Genomic DNA, 10275 nt, shown 5'->3' with positions numbered 1-10275 from the left:
ACCGCGAGCTGCGGGAGGGAGGCCGCGGCAGCCCTTCCGCGTTGCAAACCCGCCTCTGCCCGCCCGCGCTCGCCACCCATCGAGTGGGGCTCCCCCCGCCACGGCTGCTACCAGTTCCCCGGAGTAACTCTCCCCGCCTCCCCTCCCTGCGCTGGGGATAAGGGGCGGCCGGTGAGAGTGGGGCGGAGTCTGGGGGACGAGGAAGAAGAAGAAGAAGAAGAAGGAGGAGGAAGAAGAAGAAGAGGACAGCGTGGAGGTCCCTGCACCCTCAGGTGAGGGGTACACGCGTGTACCCGTAGGCGGGGGTAGCGGGGGGCCCCGCTCCGCTCCCCTCCGCGAACTTCCCCTCACGCAGAGGTAAAGTTTCTGGCGGCAGAGGCAGCAGGTTCGATCCCGGCGGGGCACAGCCGGCAGCAGCCTCCGCTCGTCGGCCGGCCGGGAGGAAGCCTGGGGAAGCCCGGCGTCCTCGGGCAGAGAGAGAGGCGCTGCTCCAAGGTGAGAGAGAACTTGCGGGCAGGGGGTGTTGGGAGCGAGAGCCGGGACGGGCGCCCGTGCTCCCGGAGCCGTGCGGTGAAGGACGCGGCCGGTGTGAAGGCAGATGCGAGCCGCAGCGCCGTGGATGCGTGTCTCGCCGCCTGTGCAGCATCCCCGCCAGCGCCGTGCCTCCGCACCCGGGGTGCGGAGCGGTTTGCTTAAATTCTCTCCTTTGGGCTAGGGAGATTTGGATGCTCCGAGCTAGAGCGCTACGTGCACTGACGAATGCAACTTTAACTGTCGTCCGCATCGCAAGCTCGTGAGCTTCTGATACGTGCTCTCTTCCCCTGTTAAACGTGTTTTTTAAATGGAAGAGGGGAGAGGAAGGGATCAGACTTAAGCCACAGCAAGAAAATAAATGGGAAGAGATGCATCCAAGAAAAAAGCTGAAAGTGATTAGGTGCTGGCAGCAAGATGCCTTTTGCAGTGTGTTTGTTGGGGACAGCTGCCCCCTTATGCAAAGCATTTTTTTTTGGGGGGGGGGGGGCGGGGGGGGATATCTGGATGGAAACTGGGCAGTAGGAATGCTTTTCTGGGGAAAAAAAAAAAAAAAAAAAGGTGGGGGGAAGGGCAGAAAAGAGACCACCAGAGCTCCAGTGCTTCAGGTGGCCCTTTTCTGTGCCAGTGTCACTTCCCTTCATTACAGTGGCACTGCTTGTTTCTCAGCCCAGGCTGTTTCTCAGAGTGTGTCTGTGCAGTGCTTGGCACAACAGGATCCTCATCTCGGGGCCTTAGGATGTTTCTGTAAACTGGGTTATAAATACACCCTCTCACACACACTCTCTTCCCATCCCAGCCTCTGCTTTGTGAATAGCTGGTTATAATGTGTGGATAAAAATTCTGGTTTTCTGTACAGATCTTATTTTCTTGTAAAATGATGCTTTTGTTCCATGCATTTAGTTCTGTGTTCCTAGGAAAGGCTTTTTATTCCTGCATTTTGGAGATTGTAGCAAGCTCCTTTTGTAAAAAAAAATATTTGCTATATAATTAAAAAGTACTATTTTCCTGACACTCCGTTTTTAACTGTGGCCCTCTTGGGTAAGCAGGACTGTCACTAAACTTAAACTTCCATACACAGAAGGATTAGGGGTATTATTTATTAACTGTACTGTGGCAAGTCCATATCTCATAACTTAGAAGGCCATTTATAATGCTTTTGGCAGCTCCAGGAGATTTACTTGCTGTCTTGTGTTCCTTGCAGGCAAAGCTTCTCCTATTTGCATGGAAAGCATCACTCCAGCCCAGGGGCTTTCTGTTGGGAGGGCTTGGTGCTGGGAAGGGTCCTGCTTTCTGTCTCCACTGCCTGCCTGTGGTGAGCAGGGGAGGGCAAGCAGAGGGGATTAACCTCCAACACTCACTCTCCTTCCTTGGAAGTAGGTACGAAGTTGTTGCTGCCACTGGGAACACCTTCTCTGTTGGAGCAGTTAAGGATATGGGATAGCAAGGCATGCTGGGAAGGTGGGAGCTGCTGCATGGAGGTGAAGCAGGGGTCTGTGGGGTGGGAGGTTGTGTTTCAAACACAATGCCCTTTGTAAGGAAGAGGACAGGTCTACCTGCACACAGCTTCCCCTCACTGGATGTAGCTTGAGTTAAAGTGGTTATGAATTAGGAAGAACTGTGATTGCTCAAGTCTGCCTATGCCTGGTCCCTCCAGAGTCCGTGAAGGAAAGCTGGGTCTGAACTTCTATGGGATCTCTCCTTTCAGACCTTCATCACTCTGCAGAGGTATCCTGCATCTGAGTATTAGCTAGTGTGCATCAGGGATGAGTACTGAGATGGTCCAGATTTGAGAAAGCTCATGCTCTGGGTCAGGTAGTGCTACTCCAAAGTGCCTGGCAGGAACACATAAATAAGAGACTTCAGAGGTTTGAGAGAGTGATGTGGCAGCATGTTAGATGGTGCCTGGGTACATGGAGGTATGGGAAACACCTCCTTGCTGCCCTCAGTGCTGTAATTTTAAGCTCTGAGGTACATGTATGAGAAGGACGAGCCAGGGAATGTTTGTCCCAGCTTTATTTCATGAGGCCTGCATGTGCCAGCTGCTGGCACTAAGGAAGAAGCATTTCACTCCTTCAGAGTAAGAGGCCAGAACATGTTCTTTATTTCTTTTTCTCACTTATGTTTGGATTTTTATATTGGTTATTTTGGTAGGCACATTATTTATATTAATTTCCCCATCTGTCCTGAGTCCCCCACTGTTGTTAAATGTCCTCCCATTTCAGCAAGACTCCGACTTGCCAAAACCCACTACAGAGATAACCCTTGCAGCTGGCTGTGTGGGAGAGGTGTTTCACCTTGGCTCTCAGAGCACAAGTTGTACTAGCAAGGTGGACAGGCAGGAAGATTATGACCACTTTTGTAATGTGAATGTGTTCATGTATCTGTGAGCATCCGTGCTGTCCAGTCTTTGTTTTCATCATACAGCAACGCGGAATGCTTCAAGAATAAAAATAGATATATGGAAAAGCCTATATAAGCTGAAATCTGTGAACAGTGCCATATTATTTGGGAACTGAAATGCTTTCCACAGTGAAGCTCACAGTTCAGATATTGCCGGCTCTCCTCCTTCCTCCCCTGCCTTTCTCTTGACACAGCTCATGGATGTCACTGTCCAAATAAGCAAAGCCAAGAGCCGTCTCCTCTGTGGTGCCAGGCTGATCCAGCCCGGCTGGTAGCATCTCTGTACCTGCTGTACGAGAGGTGGTGCTCCTCCGGCTGCTTGAGGTGGGCCAGACGTAGAGGCAGAAGGAAGGCCAAGCTGGCTGTTATGTTTGCCTCGCTTGAATGACCCCCTGTTCTTGCACAAGCTTGGCAGTCTGGGTGTAGCTTGGGGGCCATGCACAGGCAGGTTTCTTTCCCTCCAGGGTTTGTAACTGCTTTGTTCTGTTCCACCATCAGCAGAATGTATGGCTGAGATCTGGTAACTGCTAAACTGCAACTAAACTGCTTCTTCTGGGAGGTATTTTAGGATTTCTCCCCACACCCCAATGTTTTCACGGAGCAGGCTTATCTCACGTTTCTCAGCCCCAGTGTTATATGCAGGGCTTTTGCATGTGACAGATCCATGTGTATCCTTAGAGAGTGTAAAATGGAAACTGATTTGGGGAAATTAGTTCAAATTCTGCCTACGCTTTTGGGAATTTTTATCTTAGCCAGTGCACTTGCTACCTTCAACCTCGGAGGTCCCAATGAGACACATGCACAGATCATTATGTTCATAAATTCAGAGTCTTATTTAACAGAAAATAAAATAGAGGAACCTGAATATACAAGTGTATGTATTTTGTTATAGGGTTCCTAAAAATAGTTGCTGGTAAAACAAGATTTCTACTGCAAGCCAAGAATTGTATTTAGTCAGTCCTTTGTTAATTTAGCAACTCTCAGTTTCATTAGATGGGGGCTTTATCCCCAGGGATTCCTCTTGACACCAGTTTCTCCCAAGTCTGGATGATTATCCAATTACAATTGTAAGATAATTACAGCAAAGAGAACTGGCTAAAGATAGAACTCTCTGAGAGTGTTGGGGAAAGAGAAGGAAGGAGTGTGAAAGAGTGAGAGCTTCACTTTCTCATATAAGAGACTAAAATGAGGAGCATTTTACCAGTCCTTAACTTTTGCAGTGAGTGGAATCAAGGTCCCAGGTGTTGGCTTTGGACTTTCTTGCTTTCCTTTTTTCTTTCTTTCTACTTTTCTGTCTTTTGTTATATTCCGACTCCACATTTATATGAGAAAGTTTTATTGATTCTAATGGAGTCTTTTTAGATTTACATGTGTTAACAAAAAGGGATTGTTAACTTAAAATTTCTGTGTGGGGCAAGGAATAAGAGATTGCTGTGAATTCTGAGCTGAGTCAGGGGAGTGGAAGGTGGCTTCTCCTGCGAACAGCCAGAGAACCATTACCCTGGAAATCCCACCCAGAGTAGTGTCATTAAGAGCTACCAGCTATCTCTAGGTGGCCACAGAAGAAGATCATATTGTCATGCCTGGAAGGAGAGCTAGATGCACTCCCATCCCATGCCCATCACGGGTATTAGCAACCCTGAGCTGGTGTGAGAGACTGTCTAGTTGATTCAGAAGCATTTGACATTGCCCTCAAGCCCATTTACTCTTCTTTATTGCTAACAGCTCGCTTAAATGGGACTGGGCAAGCTTTAGTGTTTAACCTTTGCAGCTTTGGATCTGGCTTCAGCCAGCGTGGCCACAGGGCAGCGGGTTGTCTGGGTGCAAGCTGCATTGCAGCCTGGAAATACCGCGGTAAAATGCTGGTAGCTTTGCACGAAGCTCCTTGGGCAGTTTTATTGTGTGACTGAAAGGCAAAGATACAACAGGAATCATGCACTTGCACAAATACTTAAGGAGCCTCTTCAGCTTTACTGAGGCAAGGCGTTATCAGAATTAGAAGACTTTAAAAAAGGAAAAAGTAAGTGTTAATACCTCTCTGCCTCTTTACCTAGAAAAGCTGCTGTGTGAGGTTTTTGTTTGTTTGGTCTTTTCTCCTCTCCTGGTTTTGCTTAATCCCTTGCATGACTGAAATTAAAGTGTAATGGAACATCTTGACTCTCTTAGGCCTGATGCTGTCCACTTCCAGCAATGTGATATTTTCAGATGTTCCGAATGTAATTCTTATCTATTCGATCAACTTGTGTATAAAAGCTTGTGAAAGTGTGACCTAAATGCTTATCCTTAGTGCTGACAGGATGCTGTGGAGCTGTTTAACTATGTATTTATAACAGTTATGCTGCTTGGTGAGAAAGACATGACGTTTTCCTCTCTGAGGGGTTGTTTTTTTGTTTGGGTTTTTTTTTTTTTCCTTTTGCCTTTTCCTGCCTGTGATTTGTGGTTATAGTTGCCTTTCTTTATCATTTTACCTTTGTCCTAAAAGTAAATAAAGAGCAAATTACAGTTAATCTCAGTGCAGAGGAGTGAATCTTTTAGAGTGAAAAATAACTCCCATCTGTTACATTTGCAGTAGCGTTTGGGGTTTGCCTTCTACTTGGAAGGAAGCCAAAACTTATCTTGCTCAATTTAAAGTTTTCCTTGGTAATATTTAAACTGGATTTTCAATAATTTAAAAAAACAAACAGAAATGGAAATAGCTTTTCAAATTATGTTTGGCCACGTTCTTAATGTGCTGGTTGCTAAAACCTGAACAGCTTTGTCGTATTCCTGCTGATATGAGTTGAAATCCCATTACCAGATTCTATAGGAACAGGTTTATGACCTTATTATGGAAAAGCATCTATTTTTCATAGTAGTTTATTGCATTTCTGTGTTTCCTGCCACTGGGGCTCCGTGTGCCCAGCCAACCAGGCCAAAAATGACTTGTTCCGAGCAAACTGCTGCTTAAGTAGTTACTATTTAAGACAGGCTCAAAGCCGAAGTTCTGCGTGGTGGGTGTGTGGTACATTTAGCCCCATCAGCTCCAGTGACTGCTGAGCTCAGGGAATTAATCTATACTTTGCACTCATATGTTATCTTTCATCTTGGAATCTCCAAGCACTTTAGAGACATTAAGATGCACAGCTGTGGTGTGAGGTGGAGAGAGGCTGTTATAAGTGTGGCTGGGGAAACAGATTTTAGAAACCTGTACTAATGCTCTCAGTTCAAGGGACAGCCATTTATAAGCTCTCTGACTCCTGATTATCAGCGAGGCACTACAGTTTTTCATGCACTACCATTGGTGATTGATGCCTCTGTAGGTTTCATGTAGATTAACCAGAAACTCATGTTGCTATCCTAAACTACTAGACTGTTTTAAAATCTTCAACCTTAGAGACTTACAGGAACATAGTAAATGGCAGTGGCAGGAGCCCAAATTTCTAGCTGTTTTTTTTTGCAGAGGTTAGCCTTGTTGTAAAAAGCAAATCCCACAGGGAACCAAAAGTAAAACAATCTTAGATCTGTCCCAGCATAGTAACATCCAGGGCCCCACCTACATAGATTTACCCGCAATCTGTTGATCCGGAGCTCTGTGATCTATAAAATACTTATTCTGACAGTAACATCCTTATAAATCCACTGTAATACAAATAGTTGGATTTGTTCTGTTGAGAAAAACTGCCTCCCTTCAAGAAATAGCTGCCTCCCTCGTCTTCCTTCAAGAACAGACACCTCTCAGCCCTTGTTTATAAGGAGGGATCCAGATAGCGGGAGGAGGATGTAGGTGTTGCTGCCCAGTGCAATAACATCATGATGTGAAGGTCTTGTAGGCATCCAACCTGTTTCAATGAGCACAGATGTGCTGCTGGATCTCAGAATGTGTTGCTCTAGCAAACTGTGCTGGTTGCATTTGATCAGGACAGGGCTGATGTGTTGAGGTGATTGATGAATGTTGCTAAACTTGGACTCCACTGGAGTAACATCACCATGGACTGGGTTGTCTTTCACCCTCATCCATTCTCCTGCAAAAATAGCCATAGCCTCAGTGCATTTACCTTTCTTCACCTTCCGTTGCTCTCTTTCATGTTGCTATGTGGACTTTATGGAGGCTCTGTTGCACACACACAGATACCCTTGACCTAAACCCATGGAGAGGTGAAAAAGCTTTTCTTGAGGTTTACTGTATTCTCTTCACATTGCACAGGGAATGTGCATCTAGGCATTTCTTGGCTGCTGAATAGCCCTGGTTTGTGGCTACCCAGGAAGGCAATGTTTTCCCCTTTCTAAGGTCCCCTCCATGGCCCTTGTCTGCAGGTGTAATGACTCTGTAGTTGGTGACAAGAAGTTTCAAAGAGCAAGAGGGAAACTCAACCCACCTTTCTAAAGACACTTGGTGATTGCTTCCTCTTAATGCAAAGAGGTGAGCCAGCCGAAGGCTAGAGTCAGTGCCTATTTGAGAATATGAAGGCTTCTGCTTCCTGGCACTGAAAGTATTCAGAAATGGAAATTTTTGAGACTTTTCAGATTTTTGTCCCTTTGTAGCAGGTTTTTACCACAGTGCGGTTTCCTCCTGTTGCTGCTCCTTGTAGCCCTTGGAAATGTCAGCAGTGCATATATTGCCTTTTGTTTGTCATTCAGCTGAAGAAAGGAATTCATTGCCCTCATGAGATCAATCTTATTCTCCCCAAATAATTAATATTGATGACAGTCACAGCATACTGCTGCCTGCAGCTCTCTCTCAAGCTTACCACTGTGTAGGTGCTGTGGGTCACAGAGCAGACCTTCTTGTAGGAGGCTCCTGGGCTTGAAAATTCGGGGTGCCATTTTTCAAAGGTTGAATTTAGAGCTGCAGTGATGGGATCAGTGCAGGCAGAGCCTGAGCAAGTTCCCTGTCATGGTGCAACCTAATATTTGCAGAAGGAAATGTTAGAGATGTGGGGAGCAAATGCGATACACATGACATGGGAAGGATTGTCTTGTTCTGTTCCTCTTTTCTTCCTTTTCTCTGTTTGTACCCAGCTTTTTCTAGTTCCCTTTTCAGACCACAGCTGTACTGTGCTGACCAGGAAGGGGCAGGCATGCAGAAAATTGCTCTGATAGTGACCAGTAGGACCAAGGTTAGGAATGTGGGGGTTTGAAAGGACCTCTGGATACCTGCTTGTAGGTGGCGTGTTGTCCTGGGCTTTCAGTGCCTTTGCTGTTCCTTCTTTGATTGCTTTAAATTTTGCAGTGGATTGATGTGTAAAGCACACTTACAGAGCAGCCTCAGCTGGAGGAGGGGGAATGAAGCATCCTCACATCTTATTCTTGTTTACTTTTTCTCATAAGGCTAAATGTGATTAGATTAACATGATTAATAAAAATGTTAGGTGTGGAAACACTGTGTGGCCCTAACTTGAAAAAGGAAAAAACTTGACTGACTTGCTTTTACCCCTGAATGTGTTGCTTATTCCAGGATACCTGGAGTCACTTGAGGAAATCCTCCTCTTATGCCACAAGGAGAGTTGGGGATCAGGCTTTCATTACTTGGCAGCAGCATGGGTAAACCTGCCAGCGGTGCTGAAGACATTGCAGTCTGCCTGGGGATTTTGTGGCAATGGCACAGTAAAAGAGATGCTTGGAAAGGGGAATGAAAGACAGTGGTGTTGTGCTTTGGAGCACAATTGTGCTTGGAGGCTTTTTTTCCTGCTGTGTCCCTCTCTAGGGGAAGAAGAAGGAGAAGGTGTTGTTTGAATACAGAGCAGCCACCCTGGGAAGCGTGTTTGCAAGCACTGAGGGCTGTAAAGGGGGGGAGATGAAGTGAAAGAGCAGGTATGTAGCTGGCAGAAACGGCTTGAACTTAAGGAAAGTAACTCTTGGAACTGAGAGCCTATAGCAGCTGGTGCTCAGCAAGGCCGGGTGCAGCCTTTGTGGCAATAGGGATGTGCAATGGGGCTGCAGAGCACTGGCTGTGCCAGGCTTGGCTTGTGAAGAGATGCCTCTCCTGGGAAAGCTGCTCTTGGGGTTAAGAGTCTCAGGTGAGTCCTGTGAAAGGCAGTAAGCCCAGGTGATAACTCTGCTCGAGTCTGCATTGTATTCTCTGGATTTAGTGACTTGGGCTGATCTAGCCTGGGGTTGCTGCTGTGCAATCTGTTGCACAATGTGGATGTGCTGATATGTCCACAGAGACAGTGGAATAACCTCATAGGGAGGGCATTAGAGTTGCTTACATCTAAAAGCTATTAAGGTTGGGAGGCAGAGTGTATGAATTAAATGCTTGTTCTCAGATGTCTCCAGGGACTCCATGAAAGCTAATCAGAACTCTTCCAGCTAGGGAGGAATCTTACTCTGGATTCCTTAAGTCTCCTCAGGTCTTTTGAGCCATGTTGGTTGCAGATTTCTTTTTTTTTTTCTAATCAAAGATTAGTTTGTCAGTTTATTTCCCGGTAGCACAATATGTGGGTATTTCTCAGAGCTCTCCTTTCACTCTAACATTGCCGTCCAAAATAGAAGTATTGTGTTTGGCTTCGTGGAAGGTCTCAGCTCTCTTTGAAGCTCTGTTGGAAGCTTTTCATTCCCTGGCTTATTCAGACTTAAAAAATAGACTGTCTTGGTTGGATACCTTTTTCTTGAGCACAGAAGTGCTCTTGTAGACTGGTGTTTGAACTGCTTGGTGGCCAGCATGTATGCATTTGTAATCTGTGCTGTTTGATTTCTTAGCTCTGGCTCTACCTGCCCCTCTTTAGCCCACTTCACAGATCTCTTGGTGGCAGTCCCAGTGGTTTATTTGTCTTGTCCAGGTGTGCATATATTTTGGAGAGGTGACAGATTATTGAGGTAGTGTATTTTAAATGCATGAAATGCAGCATGTTCTGCCTGCTGCCAGAGTATAATCAGCAGTACACTGGGCTCCAGCAGAGCAGTGTGCAAGATCTGTAGCATTTCTGCTTTGCCAAGCCCCGAGAAGACTGCAGGAGAACTGCAAAGGGAAGGAGGGGGAATACTGACTTTCTTCAGATATATTTTCAAGCTCCCCCGTCCTCTTCTTTCCACATGTCTATATGGTGCTTTTTGCTTTTCTCTTGATAGGGGCAAAAAATAGCTGCTTCTTCTAAATTCTGATTGTTAGTGTTAAATCTGTTGAGCGAAAAGGATGCCAGTGCTGTAGCTCCCCAGTGCTAGGAGCCAGCGCTTTCAGGTCCTGTGTGATGGTGGCCTGGAGAAGGAAGCTCTGGCAAATTAAGACAGAAGGTGCTTTGTGTTAAATGATGACTCCATCTGACTCCCACTAGTTATTTCCACCCCCTACAAAAGAAAGTGTTTAATAGATGCTGTGATTCTAAATGGCGAAAAAGTTTCAGTTTGCTCAAATGTAAATGTTTC

At 46.1% G+C, this 10275-nt stretch overlaps 1 protein-coding gene across 2 annotated transcripts in view; it reads left to right on the top strand.

The window, feature by feature from the left end:
- Window positions 1-241: 241 nt before the first annotated feature.
- IL1RAP (interleukin 1 receptor accessory protein) overlaps window positions 242-10275 on the top strand; it is a 51640-nt gene continuing 41606 nt past the window's right edge. The window contains exon 1 of one of the 2 annotated variants that reach the window (XM_061452145.1): window positions 242-495. The gene's annotated coding sequence lies outside the window, so the exon portion shown is untranslated. The remainder of the gene's footprint in view (window positions 496-10275) is intronic. The other variant, XM_061452146.1, reaches the window with a different exon arrangement.

The sequence above is a fragment of the Pezoporus flaviventris genome, unplaced genomic scaffold, assembly GCF_033815535.1.
Source record: "Pezoporus flaviventris isolate CSIRO_AGI_PZ_B2104156 unplaced genomic scaffold, CSIRO_AGI_Pfla_v1 ptg000013l, whole genome shotgun sequence".
Lineage (NCBI taxonomy): Eukaryota > Metazoa > Chordata > Aves > Psittaciformes > Psittacidae > Pezoporus > Pezoporus flaviventris.
Note: the sequence above shows the minus strand (reverse complement) of the source record. Positions and strands in the feature narration are given on the sequence as shown.